Source organism: Chionomys nivalis, chromosome 4 (assembly GCF_950005125.1).
Source record: "Chionomys nivalis chromosome 4, mChiNiv1.1, whole genome shotgun sequence".
Classification (NCBI taxonomy): Eukaryota; Metazoa; Chordata; class Mammalia; order Rodentia; family Cricetidae; genus Chionomys; species Chionomys nivalis.
In genome coordinates this window covers 55,156,003-55,175,580 of record NC_080089.1, presented here as the reverse complement: position 1 = coordinate 55,175,580, position 19,578 = coordinate 55,156,003, and the positions used below count along the sequence as shown (strand labels likewise).

Below are 19,578 nucleotides of genomic sequence, written 5' to 3'. Positions count from 1 at the left end.
TGCAGTGGCAAAATACCTAGTGAAAGCTGCCTGAGGAAGCCAGGGCTTATTTTGGCTCATTTTTGAGGGTATAATCCATTGTGTCAGGGAAGGCAGGATGGCAGAAGCATTTGGCAGCTGTTAGATTGCATCCTCTGTTAAGAAGAGAGGTGAACGGATCTCTGTGAGTTCGAGACCAGCCTGGTCTACAGAGCTAGTTCCAGGACAGGCTCCAAAACCACAGAGAAACCCTGTCTCAAAAAACCAAAAAAAAAAAAAAAAAAAAAAAGAAGAGAGGTGAATTCTGATGCTCAGTTCACTTTTGGTCCAGAACCCCACTCCTTAGAATGAGGACGCAGACGTTTTGAGTAGCTCTTCCCACCTCAGTTAACCTATTCGAAATTTCCTTACAGGTCTGTCTCCTAGGTGATTCTGCAGCTGTTGAGTTGTCATGGCAACCACTGTTAACCATCACATCTATTTTGTGCTGAAGTTGACCTGGGTTTAATGAACAAAAAGTTCTCTTTCATATATGATTTTTAACTTCATATTAATTGCACTTACAAGATTCTGGATTATTCTTTTCAGTCCTGGACCAAATCTGCCTTTTATCATTGCCTGCTCTTCTGGAATGTCTTCCACATAGTTCTGTTGGCCTGTTAGAATAGAAAATATATTGAAAAGCCTTGGCTATCCTGAACTAATTTTGTAGATCAGTCTGACCTTGAACTCAGAGATCTGCCTCCCCGTGCCTCTTGAGCACCACCACCGCCTGATTTACAATATGTCTCAAACAGAGTTAATATGGTGTTCTGTCCATAAAGTTTATTCAAGCCATACTTTTGAGAGCGTAATATGTCATTATTATCTTGTAACCTGTATGTCTTGCATACGAAATTCTTATATAATGGTTTCCACTTATATTTGGCTCATTTTCCTCAGTTCCAACTTGTGTATCAGTTATTTGAAAATCAATTTTGAATGCACTATCCAAAAATTGCATATTCAGCTGGCTGTCTTGGCTCATGCTTATAATCCCAGGACTTGAGAGGCAGAGGCAAAGACAGAGGCAGAAGGATAACTGTTAGTTCAAGGCCAGCTTGGTCTGCATAGTGAGATCTAAGATAGCCTAGAATTGCATAATGAAGTCATATCATAAAAAACCTTAAACAAATACATAATGAGCCTCCATCTTGTAATTTATACTTTGACACCAATTTTATTTTTTCAGAGCATTTATTACCATTGGAAACTTGTCATGTCGTTGTCTGGTTCCTCCTCCGTTCCTTCTTCTTCTTTAGAATATAACTATGAAAGGAAAGTTTGTGTCTTTTCTTAAAACACTGACTTTAACCATATTGGTTCTAAGTATGTAATTTATTTATATGTGGTTAGATGAAAGATGAATTTGCTGTCTAATTTGCATTGATACCTAATATGTAATTTATTTATATGTGGTTAGATAAAAAAGAATTTACTGTCTAATTTTCATTGATATCTAATATGCTAACATGTTTTATAAATAGTCAAACAGCACAGTAAAAATAACTGTCCACAGAAATGCTTATTCTTCAATTATTTTAGAACTGACAGGGTTTATTTATATTTTTCCGTTTTATAACATACCTTCACAAACAAGTTACAAAATGTGTTTCCTGAATCACGTAAGAGTAACCTACTTTGATCCGTTACCTCTGAATACTTTCACGCAGTGGTTCTCAACTTGTGAGTCTTGACCCCCTTGACAATCTTGTCTTGGAAAATGTTTACATTACAATTCATAACATTAGCAAAATTACAGTTGTGAAATAGCAACAAAATAATTTTATGGTTGGGGTCGCTACAACATGAGGAACTGTATTAAAGGGTTGATACATAGGGAGATTGAGAACCACTGCTTTAGAGTGTATTTTCTATAAAGATGTTATTGCACATATACAATTATATAATAACAAAATTGTCATGATATAGATTTTAATTCTACATTTATAGGTTACTCCTGTACAACTCTGTGCAAATTCTGGAATTTGGTGCTGTAACTCCCCAAAAATCAGGGAGCCTGAAAATTTACATAAAAAATTCCTTTTAATTCATTGAATGATCAGATTTGGAATTTGAGACCTTCCAAGATAGAGTAGTTTTTGTTTCTTTGTTTGTTTTTAAAATTCAACAGATTTTCCAATTCAAGCTCAGAAATGTTCTACTTTAAAAGTAAATGCTGCTGGGCGGTGGTGGCACACGCCTTTAATCCCAGCACTTGGGAGGCAGAGGCAGGCGGATCTCTGTGAGTTCGAGACCAGCCTGGTCTACAAGAGCTAGTTCCAGGACAGGCTCCAAAACCACAGAGAAACCCTGTCTCGAAAAACCAAAAAAAATAAAAAATAAAAAATAAAAAAAAAAATAAAATAAAAAATAAAAGTAAATGCTATGTCTAAGGCTTTAAAGATTTATCTCTGAATTAAGGGGGAAACTTAAAAATATCCTTTTTAATAAGATAAAACTAAGTTTCCAGAACCTGAAGGTATCTAGAACTAGTGTTTCCTGTACTTTAGAAGAGAAGTGAGCATCATTCAAAGATAAAGTCTAGGGTGACTGCAGCTTATTACCCTCATTGTTTCATCTGTATTAGAAATTTCTATATTGTGATGAAACAGGAATAAATTATCAATAAAGACAAAAGAACAATCTAAATGTTGAAGTCAGTAAGCAATAACTCAAAACTCAGTATGGTTAAGAAGCTTAGAATAGGGCCTATGAAATGGCTCAGTGGTTAAAGGTGCTTGCTGCCAATCCTGAAGGCTTGAATTTAATACCTGACACCCATTAGTAGAAAGAAAGAACAGACTCTTGCACATTCTTCTTTGACCTCCACATCTAAACTCTGGTAAAGGTGGAAGGAGAGGAACCAGTCCCACAAAAATGTTCTCTGGCCTCTACTACTCAGCTGTACTTTGCATCCCTTTATTTTGACACGGGGTCTCACTATGCCACTAATGGTAGGCCCAGACTCAAGCCTTGAACTTGATGTCAGTGTCTTAAGTGGTAGCATTACCACATCCAGCTTTAAAAAGGTCTTACCGTAAAAATCTGTTTTCAAAGAATGTATCCTTTGGGAACAAAAAAACAAAAAAATAAAAAATACAAATTAGGACAAATAAAAAATTAGGTAGTCCATTGTCAATATAAGTATATTATTAAAATGCTAAGAATTTTTAAATTGAGAGGTATGGTATTAGGTAGAAACTTAGTTCTATGGAAGAGATGAAATGTAAAAGGTCTTTCTTTTTGTATTTTGCTAAAAGACAGCTGACTGGTTTTATAATGCATATAGAATTTAATATGTGATTGCAATATTAAAGGGAGAATTAAAGTATATGACAGATATTTCAAGATTCTGATTTGCTTGTTAGTAACTTTAAATAAATTGTGATAATTTGAGAATGCATATTGTGATCTATATGCCATTAAATTAAAGCACTGAAAAATATTTTACTGAAACTAAGGCAATAAAAGATAAACAAAACAAATAAGGAACAGAAACAGAAAAAATAGGAAACATTTAAATGGTATTTTTGAACCCAAGCATTTCAATATTTACATTAAACATAAATGGACCAAACTCTCCATTAAGAATCAGTTTTAGAGTACATGAATATTTAAGATCCTAACTAACCTATCTAGAAATCAAACATTTGAAATGAGAAGATTGAATTAAAGTTTTTACTACTTTCCATTTTGTATTTGGGGGTGAAATTAGACTATATTATAATAGGTCATCTTCAAGTCCAAGAATAAAATAATCAGCAAAAATAATTTGGGGAACTTACAGGCAGGTAGTGTAGGAGTAGCTGAAACCTACCCTTGGGGAATTATTTTTCTGTCTCTGTGTACTTTTTCTTACTCAATTTTAAAACTAAAAGTAACATAAAGTGCATTTTTCTTTTCTAAGGATTTATAGTGGAAAAAAGACTAAATAATTTTGATATTGTTCTTCAAGACTTAAATATTTTGATAATTCCTACATACTTACTGCTCAATATTGTGTCACATTAATGTTATGAATACTGTAAAATACATTAAGAATAACATAGCTGTGTTCAGTTTAGATAGCATTTGATAGACTACTTTCCAAAACCTCTCTTTTTTTAAAGTGCTTTTTAAATTTTGATATGTATTGGAGGATTTAATCTTATACTGGAGAAGCATAATCAGGAATCATTTCTATTTTATTTGTAAGCCTAGCCTCTAACAGCTGAGCCGTCTCCCAAGCCCCAGGAATCACCTTAGAGTGATAATATTCATCTTTCAGTTTCTCCTCTAGTCATTTTTCTTTATTGTTGTTGTGCAAAAACCATATTGGGGATCTCGCCAGTTTAGAACTCTTAAACTGGATTCCCAAAAGTCATAAGTAGGTAAAAAAAAAAAATTATAATTTTGTATCTTCAGCCTGTTCATAAATATATTTTATCCTTGAATTTCAAATTGCTAAGTGGCTAATTAAATATTTGCATTTGGAGGGGCTGAAGAAATAGCTCAGTGGTTAAGAGCATTGCCTGCTCTTCCAAAGGTCCTGAGTTCAATTCCCGGCAACCAAATGGTGGCTCACAACCATCTGTAATGAGGTCTGGTGTCCTCTTCTGGTTTGCATACATACACACAGACAGAATATTGTATACATAATAGATAAATAAATATTTAAAAAAATTTGCATTTGGAGATAGCTGGAGCAAATATTTCTCAGTCAATAAATACTAACATGTTTCTTGTAAAAATGAGTCTCAGGACAATCAAATGAAATTTTACAAAATCTTTAACATCAGTATTCTTTAGGTTCTTTAAGATACTTGGTTTGTAAGTATGACCGGAGTTCTCAAGTGTGTGAGGTTGTATTTGTCTCCACCTAAATAAGGAAGTTACTTTTTAAGTTAATTAGATGACTCATAACTCTACTGGGTGAGGGTAAAATTCAGAATATCCAAAGACAAAGAAACAAATTCAATGTATTTTAAATTACTTGGCCCTTCAACTTACGTCTTTATTTTTTTCTCTTGCAGGAAACACTGGTACCTTTAGAATACAGGAATGAGAGGCAAGGAAGAAAGGCCATTCATCATAAGAAGATTTGAATCACTTTGAAATTTTAAAGGAATGTAACACTTGCTGCTAAACTATCTTGGTCACCAGAAGGAACAAAGTGCTTCAGAGTCAAATGGTAACCAGCGTTCTCCTAGCATGTTGTCCACAAAAGTTTTAGGGCACTAGAAAGCATAGAAAGCACTCCTTTTTAAGTTTGAATATTGGCCAGACAACTGCCAAACTATGAAAGAAACTGTTGGGTTTTTTGTTTTTGTTTTTTTTTTCAATTTTGGTTTTGGTTTTTTTGAGACAGGGTTTCTCAGCCTTGGCGGTTCTGGAACTTGCTCTGTTGACCAGGCTGGCCTTGAATTCACAGAGATCCACCCTGATTAAAAAAAACCCTCAAAAAAAAAAAATAGTTGCCAGTTTTATAATCATTAGTTCTATGATAGCAATCAGTTTCCCTGCTTTGGTGCTAGAGTTGGCCCAGCGTGTAACCGGATGTTCACTCCACCATTGGCAGGCATCGCCAGCCTGGATTATTTATTTATTTATTTATTTATTTATTTATTTATTTATTTATTTATTTTTTTGCTTTGAGATGGGGTGTGGTGTGTGTGTGTGTGTGTGACTGTGATTGTGATTTGAGGTTGGTTTTGAACTCCTATCTTCTGAGTGCCCCACCACCACTAGGTGCAACTATCTTTTAAGGAGATAATCAGTAGTATTCCACAAAGAAAATAAGAAAGGAACCCAATAACTGTTACTGAAATAAGAGAGAAAGGGGATTATTTCTATGCTGTGGCTTTTGGTAGAAACAAACAAGAAATGTGGCACAGTCAGAAAACTGCTCTTATTATTTATTTACCTACTTACTTATGTTTGAGATAGGGTCTCATTGTATAGCTTTGGCTGGCATGGAACTTCTAAATGATGGGATTAAAGGCATGAGCCATCATTCATAACTAGAAAATAAATAAATAAAGGTGGACGTCACCGCCTCTGCCCGCCTAGGAAATTGGTTATCTCACAGCTTAACTGTCAGGCTTCTTTGGTTCTTAATGTTTGTTCAAAGGAATTTTTAGGTTCTTTACTCCAGCTTCTTACAAGAGCATAAACTTAATGGAAAGGAATATGATCTATATTGTCTGTCGTTCAAACATGTTTTCCCTTTCCACCAAATAAGACCAATGCCTTAAAGATTTTGCACAATTACCTTCTGAGTTTTATTTTAGTTTCCTTACCTGATATCAGATCTGTTCTTTCATGTTTAAAGTTGTAATTTCATATTTATTTTCTTTTTGACCCTTTCTACCTTTAAAAAAACAATAGAGCATCCAGAATAGAAAAAAAGAGATTTGGAGAGGCTGTGAAGTTTTTCTTCTTTTGATATTTAAAAGACTGTTAGATGCCAAGCAAGGCTGAGAACACGTCTGGAGACTTGGGATAATCAGTTTCTTAACTCTTGATCTTAGACCAAAATTGTTTGAATGCATGTTTATAAAGATTCATATATTTGCAGCTTCTTATGGTGTCTGAACCATAACTTTGATTGTGGTCTGTGAATACAAGTGGGTGTGTGCGTACGTGTTCCCACAGTTGACATCAGATCTACCTCAGGACTCTTCACCTAATTTATGGAGCATTGCTTTTGTTTCATTTCTGTTGTTGTATTAAAATACCCTGGCAAAGCCAACCTAGGGGAGAAAGGGTTTAAGTTCTCAGTTTCAAGTAAGAGTCCATCGTTGCAGGAGCTTGAATCACATCCACAATCTAGAGCAGAGAGAAAATCAACACACGCATTCTTATGCTCAGCTCAAGTTCTCCAGTGTTCTGCAGCTCAGGATCTCCCTGCCTAGGGAATAATGCAACCCCCAGTGGGTAGGTTTTCTACCTCAGTTAATGTACAAAGATACGCACACAGGCTAGCATGACCTGGACAGTTCCAGAAACTGTTTCCAGGAGATTCTAGATTGTGTCAGTTTGATGATCATTAAAATTTAACTTCCACAGGCAGTGGTTATCAGTTGAACCCAGATCTTGCCAGTTCATTGAGGCTAGCTAGCCGGTTGGCCTTGTGTTTGCCTCCCAAGCCTTGGGATTATAGGAGGGCTGCCACACCTATACAACATTTATGTGGGCACTCTGAATTTGAATGTAGGTCTTCATGCATACACAGCAAATGCCTTAACAACTGAGTGGTCTCTTTAATCCGGTTGTCATTTGATTTTGAGGGTAGCCATTTGTTTGCTTGAGTACTGTGTATTAGTAAATGAGATGAATTGACCAGACCCACTTCCTTGCTGTCGAATGCAGCAAGTGTGAAAAGCTGATCAGTTGTCGGTATTCCGTACTAGTCCTGATGATTCTAACAAATATAGGACTTGTTGTAAAGAAATTATTTAAGTCCATAAATCATGTACCAAAGCATGAATGGATGTTCTAATTACTCTTTCCTGCACTGATTTTAAAAAAATTCTCCAGTTGTATTTGTGGTTAGAGCTTCTCTATGATCTTGTCTTTCATAGTTATGTAGTCACATTCATCCCTTTGTAAATGTCCAGTTAATTCTTCCTAGTCTTCAACCACTATTTAAAAAAAAACAAAAACAAAAACAAAAACTTAAAGTCCTAGAGAGCAACCTTTCAAATACAACTAAAAACCAAAGTGCGGGGCTGGAGAGATGGCTCAGAGGTTAAGAGCACTGGCTGTTGTCCCAGAGGTCCTGAGTTTGATTTTCCCAGCACCCACATGGTGGTTCATAACCATCTGTAATGAGATCTGGCGCCCTCTTCTGGCTTTCAGGTATACATGCAGACAGAACACTGTACACCAATAAATAAATAAATCTTTAAAAACAAACAAATAATAAAAAAATAAAAAACAAAGTACTCAGAGTTCACTCATTCAGGTATAATACATGAGAAACAATTATATTTGCTCCATTATTAAAGTAAGTTTATTATATTTTAGTATATCTACTTCTATAATTTTTAATTATTTCCAGATGAAAACCACACAACATTGTCACATTTTATTGTGATATGTTTACCATGTTTTAGAATTCCTAATGGTATTCACATCCATTTCTGAATGTTTTTCGATAACTTTGGGTAGGATCATTAAAATTGACAGTGTCAGCTGTACTTCTCTACTCACTAATTGCCATGTTTTAAACTACTGGATTTGTTGTCATGGTTAAGATATTAAAAGGGAACAGTTTAATGCTTTACTTCTCTATAAAGTAAAGCAGAAGAGTTAGGTTATTTGTTCCATTTACCCCAATGTCTAGGAGATACCTAGAGGGTTTTTTTTTTTTTTTTTTTTTTTTTTTTTATTTTCGAGACAGGGTTTCTCTGTGGTTTTGGAGCCTGTCCTGGAACTAGCTCTTGTAGACCAGGCTGGATACCTAGAGTTAAAGACCATCTATATTTATATAGTATCTTTTTGGCCTTATAAGCCATATGTCTCAAGTCCACAGTCTAAAAAGATTTAAATAAGATTCAGTTATACAGTTCTCAGAATTATTCTTTTTTACATCAAAAGAAATTTAGGTTTTCAGTTGAATAAACTATATGGTCACTTTAGAGAAGATATAATGTAAAGGATGACGTTCTAATTCCGTAATATTAAGGTTAAGTCAAACTTAACTTTAATGCTCAAGTTAAGTCAAGCATCTAGTTTTAAGTTTATTTCATTAGCTGTAAGCTGTGATCCTATGGATGGGTAGAAGAAGAGTCCACTGAAAGCTCTATCTGCCCCGAACCTGTAAAGCTTGATAGGCCGTGAAAGTATCCATTGCAATACTTCCAACCATATAAAAGGAAGCCTATGTTTACTTTGCCCAGTAAAAACTACTTAAAATAATAGTAACTAGTGTTATTGAATGCCTACCAGATGTCAAGCATTAGCATCAGCTTTTAATATGTTTTATATTAGTTGCCTTTCTATTGTGATAAAACCCCATTGTCCAAGACAGCTCAGAACAGAAAGAGTTTATTAGGGCTCATGATTTCAGAGAGTTAGAGTTCATGATGGCAGTGTGAAGGCACGACAGCAGGACAAGCAAGCTGAGTGCGCATAATTTTAACACAAATAGAAATCATTGAGAACGGTCTTGAAATAGCAGTCCTTAAATTCTCAAAGCCTGTCTCCAGTGACATACTTCCTCCAATAAGGCCACACCTCCTTAGCCTTCCCCACAGAGTGCCACCAATCGGGCCCAAATATTCAAATACCAGAGACTGTGGGTGACATTTTTTTTATTGTAAAATTTTTTTTCAGGCAGTATATTCTGATCACAGTTTCCCCTCCTCCAACTGCTCTCAGATCCTCCCCACCTCCTCACCCACACAACTCCTTGACTTAACTTTCTCTGTCTCTTTAGAAAACAAACAGGCAAACAAACAAGCCAGAATAATTATAATAAAAAGAAATGCACACACAGAAAACAAAGTCTATAACAATACAAAATTGGAAACCATAATACACAGGCACAATGCCAGTAAAGCAAACAAAAAATGCCCGAACAAAGTAATGTGAGTAAAACAGTCTAAAAAATACCAGGATTTGTTTTGTGTTGGCTCTCTGCTTCTGGGCATGGAGCCTACTCTTAAGTGCGGCTGATATACGCAGTGAGACTTCTTTGGAGCAAGCTAATTTTTCCTTTCCAAATGAATGTCAATTGGAGATAGCTTCTTGGTTAGGGGTGAAAGCCTGTGCCTGCCTCTCCCTCTCAGCTCTGGGACCTGTTCTGTGCAGGCCTTGTTCTGCTGCCGCAGTCCGAATTTATGTGGACATCAGGCTTGATGTATCTGGGAGACACTGTTTTCTTGGAGTCATCCACACCCTCTGGCACTTCCAGACTTTCTGCCTCCTCTTCTGCATAGCTCCCTGAGCCCGGAGGGAAGGAATTTGATGAAGACATCTCATTTAGTAGTGTTTCAAAATCTTTTACTCTCTGCACGTTGAGGACGTCTTATTCAAACCAGCACATTCTGCTTTGGTCTAATCGGGTCGTTTTAAAAGAAAATGCCTTTCTCTATACGACTTACAAAGAACAGAAAATTATCTCTCCCACTTCTGAAGGCGAGAAAGTCTATGATAAAGGCACTCATGGACTAGACTCGTGAGAGTGTCTGTCTTGGCTCATGAATGGTTTCTTTCCCTGTATCTTTACAGAAGGCACAAACAAGTTTTCTAGGGTTTCTTGTCTAAGGGCACTAATCCATTCATCAGGACTCACCCTCCTGACCTAATTACCTTTCAAAGGCCTCACTTCAAGTCAAAACATTGTCAACTTAGAGCTGGGTGGTGGTGGCGCACGCCTTTAATCCCAGCACTCGGGAGGCAGAGGCAGGCGGATCTCTGTGAGTTCGAGACCAGCCTGGTCTACAAGAGCTAGTTCCAGGACAGGCTCCAAAACCACAGAGAAACCCTGTCTCGAAAAACAAAAAAACAAACAAAAAAAAAAAACAAAAAACATTGTCAACTTAGAATGCTGGAAAGACCTAAGTGTTGATTCTGAGCATTAGCCTTAATTCTTATGACCCTGCTTGACTTGGCTGTTCTTGAAGAGTTCATTTTACTTTTATGGGAAACTTATTGTCAAAGAAGTTTATCAAATTGACTACCATCAAATGACTAGCTAAAGACAGATCTAGATCTGCCTGACTCCATTCCCTGAACTCTAAGCCACAAGTTTACTCTACTTTGACTTTACTCTACTTTGTAAAGATCTAAACAGAACCTACTTGAGTTGTTTATTTATACCTAGTTGCGCATAAGGAGACAGCATTGCTATTAACAGCGTTGTTGTTGCAAATCAGTAAAACCCTCATGAAGGTGTATAGTTGGTTTTTTGCAGCGTCTATTTTATTTTATCAATAACTTAAGATTTTTATTTCATCAATAACTTATACATACTCAGTATGTATAACTATAGATTTTTGGGCTGGAGAGATGGCTCAGTGGTTAAGAGCATTGCCTGCTCTTCCAAAGGTCCTGAGTTCAATTCCCGGCAACCACATGGTGGCTCACAACCATCTGTAATGAGGTCTGGTGCCCTCTTCTGGCCTGCAGGCATACACACTGACAGAATATTGTATACATAATAAATAAATAAATAAATATTTAAAAAAAAAACTATAGATTATTATCTTAACTGTGGACAGTTGGGAAAGATGATCACCAAAATGTCAATAATGCCAAGTAACAGGCCTGTGGCCAGTTGTATATTCCTTATAACATTACAGAACTTTTCAATGCTTTGCATCCAGCTTGTGCTTTAAATAGCATAAAAGATATGTTATTTTTATCTCATATACAAATAGAACAAAAAAGTCAGTGATATTCTCTAAGTCAGTAGTGGAGATATGCACTTGAGTTATGTCTTTGTTCTTGCTACATAGAGAGCCACTGATGTCTTAAATCTCACTGTGGTTTGGAAGAATGTGACCCTATCATTCTTTAGTTTTCAGATGTATTTTTCCAGACTTTTGTTGGCAAACAACCATATCCATGGGCATATCTACTCTTAAGTTTTTGAAATTCTTTACTGTTGGAATAATTGCATTAGAAGTAATTTGCAGTAAATTACCAAGAGATGAATGTATCATATAGAAAGTCTGCTTCTATGATTACATGGCCAGCAAGACAATGCTGGACAGTACTGTGCAGTAAGACTGCCGTGGTGCTGTGTGGGAAACAGTTCACCTCCCAGAACAGCATGGTAAAATCACCCCGACGTTGGGTATTTCTCTGGACAGGTTTTGAGGGTTTGGTTTGATGGTTTTTTGTTATTATTTTTAGTTTTCTTTAGAAATGACTTCGCTTAGTGCCTAACTCAGGAAAGGAGTGTTGGAAAAAGGTCAGGACTTGTAGCAGTTGTGACCAAGATGATTAATGTGGATGTTAAGAACACATTTTCATCTTTTGATCCATTGTGCCAGCTGTAATTAGCAGTAAATGTTGAAGCTGATAACAATCAGAATGTCTCTGAACATGCGAGTGATGGAAGAGCGGAATAAATGCAGACACCACTCACTTCATTTCTGTTTGAAGGGAAAGTCATTCTCTGTTTTAATTTTTTCTTTCGTTATTTTATGTGTATGTTTGTATGCCATGTGCATGCTGATGCCTGTGAGGGACAGAGGAGAGTGTTTGGTCCCCTTACAGATGATTGTAAGTCACTAGTGGGTGCTAGGAATTGAACTCAGGTACTCTGGCAAAAGAGCCATTTCTTGTAATCCCTAAACCATTTCTCCAACTTATCCTCCATCTTTTTAGATGGTGAAATATTGTAAAACTTTTTAGAAGGTGCAAAAATTCTGGTAATTAAACAGACTTTTCCTTTCCAACCCCAATAGTACTTTAATTCTGAAATAATGTCCATGTATTAGGAGCTAAATAAAGTAGGAGAGAAATCCCATTATCATTCTGGTTTATACCTTTTTAAAGAATAAAAATTCTGGTACTTGGTCATCACAGCAAAACCCATCTAAAAATGCCAGTTACAGAAATGAAAAGAAGCTTATCACTAACAAAACTTCTTTTTCTTGGAGTCAGGCCTGGCTTTTACTTCCTTTTATTGGTTTGCTATGTAAAAAAGAAAAACAAACAAGCAAGCAAAAAAATACAATTAGGTGCTATAGCACACACTAATGATGTATTATAGGTCATTGCACACCTTGTACCAAAAGGGAAACAATACACAGAGCCTTTGTTTTGATGCAAAGAGGAGGAAATACCATCAGGATCTTTATTTTTGGGGGGGGGGGGTGTTGGTTTTTCTTCTGTATTCCACTGTACATCTGCCAAGAAAGTAAAGGCACCAAGACTTCTGGATACTTATGCAATCTTCCCCAATTATCAGGCAGGTATTCACAAACCAAAACAGCCCCAGTGAGATTCTATTTCACACTGGTGAGGAGAGCTATAATAACAAACACTTCAGTTATCATTCCCTTTTGATGTGTGATGAAAGAAGACACAAGAGAATAAGCTTTGGCAGGAACATAAAGAAGTTTGAGCCTTATGTATTGCTAATGGAAATACGAAATGTTTGTCATTGTGTAAAAGGTTGGTGTTTCATCACACACAAAGGTAAGTGTGGAATTGCTATGTGACACGGCTGTTCTGATGTTTGGTGTACATGGAAAAGTATTGAAACCAGTCTCAAACATTTTACACAAATGTTTGTAGCAGGAGTACTCACCAAAACCAAAAGATGGAAATCACACGAGTGTCTGTCTACCAGCAGTTGATTGGGTTAATCAGTGGTAAGTTAGTACAGAACAATATCTGAAAAATCCTTACCTCTGTAGAAAATAAGGTCTCATATGGTCCATATTGGCCTAGAACTTCCCTGCCTGCATCTTGCCAAAGATGATCTGAACTTCTGATACTCCTGCCTCTATTTACTGAGCGTTGGAATTACAGACAATTGCCACATCACCTGCTCTTTTTAGTTCTAGTGATCAAACCTAGGGCGTCACACATTCTAAATAAGTGTTCTACCAACTCCGTTCTTTTTCCAGCCCTGGCAGCCTACTTCTAAATAACCCACGGGTCCAAGAAAAACTCAAAAGGGAAATGATAAAATATTCTTAATTTCATGAAAATGAAACCTCAGCATCTCAAAATTGTGGGATATTGCTGAAGCGCTGAGAGATTTCAAGCATTAAGTGCTTAATTAACAAAGTAAAAGGGACTCAAACTAAGACTTAAATGTTTGTTGTGAAAATAGAAAAAGCTGAAAAATTATGCCCAGAGCAATTTAGGAAGGAATTAATGAAGAAAAAATTACTAAAATTAGTAGAAAACAAAAACAATAAAGAACCAAAAGATGATTCTTTGAAAAGATAAATAAATTTTCCCTTTGGCCCCAAAGAAGCCATAAATTATTAAAAGAATGAATGGGGAAATAGCACAAATCTTACACATATGAAAGGACAATAAAAGAATTCTATTAACAAAACATCATGCCCAGAAATGAATAACCTTAAAGAAAACTTTTTTTCCTTTTTTCTGGTTTTTCGAGACAGCATTTCTCTTTATAACAGTACTACTAGCTGTCCTGGAAATAACTCTTGTAGACCAGGCTGGTCTTAAACCCACACTGATCTGCCTGCCTCTACCTCCCAAGTGCTGGGATTAAAGGCGTGTTCCATCATTGCCCAACTAAGAAAACATTTCTTGATAGACCATATAGAGTCTTGTAGGTATCAAAGAAATTAACATTGACATTGCATTTTCTATTAAAGACAATTCTAGGCCCAGATGCCTTTTGCTAGAAACCCAAATCAATAAAATATTTAATAAGCTACCAATTCCATTCAAATTTTGCTAAGAAAAGAAGATAAAACACTTTGTACCCATTTTTTAATAACTTAAAAGTTTTATTTTGTGTGTATGAATTGTTTGCCTGCATGTATGTGAGTATATTACATGCATGTCTGGTGTCCATAGAAGCCAGAAGAGGGTAGCTGATCCATTGGAACTGCAGCTGCTAATGCCTGTTCATTCATGTGTGTTCTGGGAACTGAACCATGGTCCTCTGCCTGAACAGTTGTAGTTACTACCAAGCCATCTCTCCAGCCCCACTTTCCAACTCATTTTGTGAAATTAGTATTGTACTAAACATGTTAAATACATTGATGAAAAGGACACTAAAGCCATGGGCACAGAAAATCCTCAAGAAAATATTAGCAAACCTAACCCAGCAACAAGTAAAATTGATAATACATTGTGTCTAAGTGAGTTTTAGCCTAAGAATTTAGGTTCCTTTAATCTTCATGAAAAACGTCAATGCAATTCTCCATCTCAACAAATGAAAACAACTCTGGTATGATTTTCTATTTTAAAATTAGGTATTTCTGGGCATGGTGTCTCATGTAAGTTCAAAGCCAGCCTGAGATACAGAGTGAGTCCCTGACCCAAGTGAAAAAAACAATAATAGTTAGATGCCATGTAAGTTCATAATTTAAAAAAACAACCATACAAGAAACAATAGTCTCAGCAACTAGAGGTAGAAGAATTTCCTTAACCTGGCAAAGGACATATACACATTCTATAGCCAGCTGTCTTAGAGGTGAACATCTATCTATATGCTTCTTTTGTCAGATTGAGAACAAGGCAAGGATGCCATAGCCAGCTCACCAAAGAAAACACAAAGCTCTCTGTATTTGCAAACTAAATCATTTTCTGTACAGAAAATTTAAGAGAATCTACAAAAAAGTCTAGAACTGACAATAGTTGCAATAACAAAGTTTCATAATTCAACATCATATAAAAATCAAATTTCTGCTTACTGTTAATAACTAGAAGTTGAAAATATATAAAACAGTAACACCGTGAAATATGAAATATTTGGCTATAAATTGAAAATAGGTATTGAGTCTATATTGAAGACCTATACTTATTAAGGAAATCAAACGTGACCCCAATGAATATAGATCCTGTGCTCAACTTTTGGGTTAGGTCTTATTGCTATGATTTCAACTGTTCTATTGACTAAATGAAACCCAGTCCATCCTAGTAAAACAAATTTTTATAGTAATTAAGAAGTGCATGGAGGTGTGTTGGCAGAGACTGTAATTGTTTTCTGACCAGGAGTGCTTTTTCCCCCAAAATGCTAAGCAGGCATGACTAGAACCAACTCTGGCATCCTGCCTGTTGGCTCCATCCAGTCCAACATGGCGGAGGTATGTTCGCTGCCACTGAGATCCATGCCCATTGCCCCAGCTCCAGGGTCACAACGGGTCTGTGTCACCATTAAGCAATTTGTAACATGTTGCTCACAGACCCACTTGGGGGCCAAACTGTTGGTGAAGACTGCTCATTTGTTTCCCAGATGCCCAAACCCAAAATAACCACACAGAAACTATATTATTTCAAAAACTGCTTGGCCAGTCACATAAGCGTGTTGCTAGCTAGCTCTTAAATCTTAAATTAGCCCATTTCTATTATTTTATATTTTACCACCAAACTGGTGGTTTATGAATATGTTCTTTTTTTAAGGAATTTTTTTTAATATTTATTTATTTATTATGTATACAATATTCTTTCTACGTGTATGCCTGCAGGCCAGAAGAGGGCACCAGACCTCATTACAGATGGTTGTGAGCCACCATGTGGTTGCCGGGAATTGAACTCAGGACCTTTGGAAGAGCAGGCAATGCTCTTAACCACTGAGCCATCTCTCCAGCCCTATGAATATGTTCTTGGGTGTCTGTCTTCTCTCTCATTGTGTGTGTGTGTTTGTATGTAATCTTCCAGCCTGCCTATATTCTGTTAAGCCATTGACCAAAAACAGCTTCTTTATTAACCAATGGCAATAAAACATATTCATAGCATACAAGAATAAACCGTTTAGAGAGGCGAAGAAGTGGAGAAGGAAAGAAAGAGAATATATTTTTAACAAAGGTATAGAGATAACCCATTGAAATAAAGGTCAGTCTTTAACAATGATTCACTAAAAAATTAAACCAAATTTGGCTCCTTGGCTCCTACTTTATCATAGCATTGGGGGTAAATGAGGTGGTAGGAAATAGAACTTTGTAGAAGTTGGGGAGTGGAGGCTGCAAGGTTAGAAGAGTAATTAAAATGACAAGATAAATTGCAACACAGTTAAATCTTCTAACTGGAGCACCACACACTGAAAATGTACGAACATTTTTAAATAAATAATTTAGCTTATTAAGCACCCCAGCATCCAAAAGAGCTCTGTATAAGATGGGCTGGTCATATGTAACCTATATGAAGAAACCATGCATACAATAACAAAATAGATGCTATCTTAGTGTCAGGAATGGCCAGAGGAGGGAACAGCAGATACCACCTTATCCTTAGTAGGTTTCCTTAGGTTCAACCCTACCCCCACCCCACCCTCTCGTTTAAGGTCTGGCTGTCAGAGGGACTAAGAGCGAGAGTGTTCTGGGCACTTAGAATGTTTATTGATCCCCTGTTCCATAGGGACTTTGAGAAATCACTAATAGGGCCAAAATCCACTGTGCCATCTCTCTCATTTGAGATGATTACCTCAAATTCAGGAGGACAAGGCGAGGGAGCCGATGTGGTCTCCTCCATACTCCTTTGTTGCCGTTTAAAATCAACAGTCTTTGTCTTGCTTCCCGCTGCTAGCCATTCTATGTAAATTACATCTGATTAGGAAATTAGCAAAATAATTTACGTGTGACCGCCAAAGCTTCTGTTGGAAGGAAAGGTGCTTCCCCTGGAGCAGAGCCTCCATCACACAGTGTGCTCATGGAAAACAGAAATAGGAGCTGTATGTGAGCACTCGGGTCAGCCTTCTATGGATTTCCAGTGTACACTCTCATTTCTCTCCAAAGTTATTCATTGTAATGTGTACTCATCCTTTTCCTAAAGCAAGCATTATTCTCCCTGTCTTTTATCACATAGCTAGAGCGTTGGCGGAAACTGCTTTTCCATAAAAAGAACCGTACCACCTACTCTTCAAATGCCACTGATTAAGACAACCATTGATTGATTTTTCCTGGGGAATAATTGGGCTTTCCCTTGAGAATGAAAAAAAAGGTGAAATAATGGGATGTAAAGAATGAAGATGACTGTGTGTTGTGAGAAAAATGTTTATGCAGTTGCCATGGGAACAGCATGTAGGCATTCAAAGTAGCGGCTTATATCTGTGTATTTGTCAAATACAAATCAGATATGGATTGTGTTTATTCTCCCTCTTAGCCTAAATATAGTCTGACACATACGGTTATGTAAAATATGCTCTTGCTTTATTACGTTTGCTTGATGTTTGCAGGGGTCTAGAAATACATGAACTGTTATATTTTAAAATAATATACTTGAGACAGAAAAATAAAATTTGTACAATAGTATTAGCAGGTAATTCCTAAATCAAACAGCGGCCCAATCACTGTGCCCACTGCCGTGCTGTCCTATGAGTTTCATCATTAACAGGGCTAATTAATTTTCCTTCATTGAAATATCTTCACAATATTGGACATAACTGACTGATACTAGCTAATTATTTTTGGGTGTTTCGACTGCAGAAATGCACAATCTGGTTAATTTGTAATTAATATATATGATTTCCTGTCTCAGGGGAACAAGGCCCAATAGATGGTCCTAAACGACTGTTAGACTCCTTATTTGCCAGAAGGTGATTGTCAGAAATTTCATGCATTGTGAGACATGATTTTCAGAATTTGAGAAAAATCTTCAGAAAATGCAGTCTCCACCTGCAGTCATTGCTTTCTAATGGGCTCACTAGAGCGCTGGAATAGCTGCTTTCATAGAACTCTAATTACTCGCTTGTCTCAATTACCTTAGCTTTCCTGCTAGCCTTGCAGCCTATCAGTTTATTACTCTGTATTTTTTCCTCTCTAATATTTCCTCAAAGACATAGTTAGGGTATCACTTACAGGCATAATATATTATTAAAGCAGTAATTGCTTATATTGTCCATAAATACAATAATAATTTAATGAGACCAAATAACTTTACAGATTGAATAATGAGAAAGGACTAATCAGAGAAGGCTTTCCTGAGGAAATTAAAGTCAAAATTCAAAGATAAATGTTTTTCCAGACAGTATTTTGAAAATATATATTGAAAAAATAGAAAAGTGCATATTCATTATTCATATATATCCTTTAAATCGAAAGTTGTACTTCTAACAATTTATCTTAAGATAACAAAAATTTGTGCAAAGATTAAGGTAGAAGAATAGGTACTACATCTTGTTTGTAGCAGAGAAATATTGGAAACACTTTAAACATGTGGGTGAGTAATCTTGGGATAAATTTGGGAAATCAAAGAGTATAGAACTATTACAAATGATGTTATAGGAGAATATTCATTCACATAGAGAAATGCCCATGAAATATTGTTTAAGAAAAGAAATTTCTTTGGGATTCTATTACATCTAGGAATCATTTTGAGGAAAACTGACATTTTTGTTGAACATTGAAGAACATAGTATGCTTTTCCATTTATTTAAGTTGTTAAACTTTTATTAGTGTTTCAGGAGTATGTGTGTGTGCGTGCCTGTGCATGCGTGCGCATGCACACACACACGCATGCATGCAGACATGCACATGCTGAGGCAGGCCTTTCTATGTTGCTCAATCTGTCCATGAGCCCATTATCTTCCTTTCTCAACCTCTCAAATAACAGAATTAAAGGTATGTGCACTGTGCCTGCCTCGTCAGTGTGGACTTCTCAACATACCAACCTGTACCTGTTTTCTTAACTGTATACCCAAGGATTTACAATTCATTAGTTTTTGTTTTCTGAAGCCACTTTAAAAAGGATTTGTAGGTTTACCCCCTTTGATTTGGGGTTTTAGTTCATTTGTTTTGTTTGTTCTTTTGACACAGGGTCCTCCCTGTGTCACCCAGGCTGATCGTAAGCTTATAGAGATCCGGTCTGTGACATGGGCAATACTACCTTGTGTCACTAAAATATATTTTTACTTTCTTTTAATATATCATCTGTTTGTAGAAATGGAGTTGATTTTTTATGTTGCCTTTG

General features: G+C 36.4%; 1 protein-coding gene across 3 annotated transcripts in view; it reads left to right on the top strand.

Annotated features, from left to right (window-relative positions):
• Positions 1-19,578, top strand: part of Peak1 (pseudopodium enriched atypical kinase 1) — a 211,902-nt gene that overhangs the window by 91,117 nt on the left and 101,207 nt on the right. For 2 of the 3 annotated variants that reach the window (XM_057766599.1, XM_057766598.1), the window contains exon 3: positions 5,034-5,191. The exons of the other annotated variant lie outside the window; for it this stretch is intronic. The gene's annotated coding sequence lies outside the window, so the exon portion shown is untranslated. The remainder of the gene's footprint in view (positions 1-5,033; positions 5,192-19,578) is intronic. 3 annotated transcript variants of the gene reach the window in all.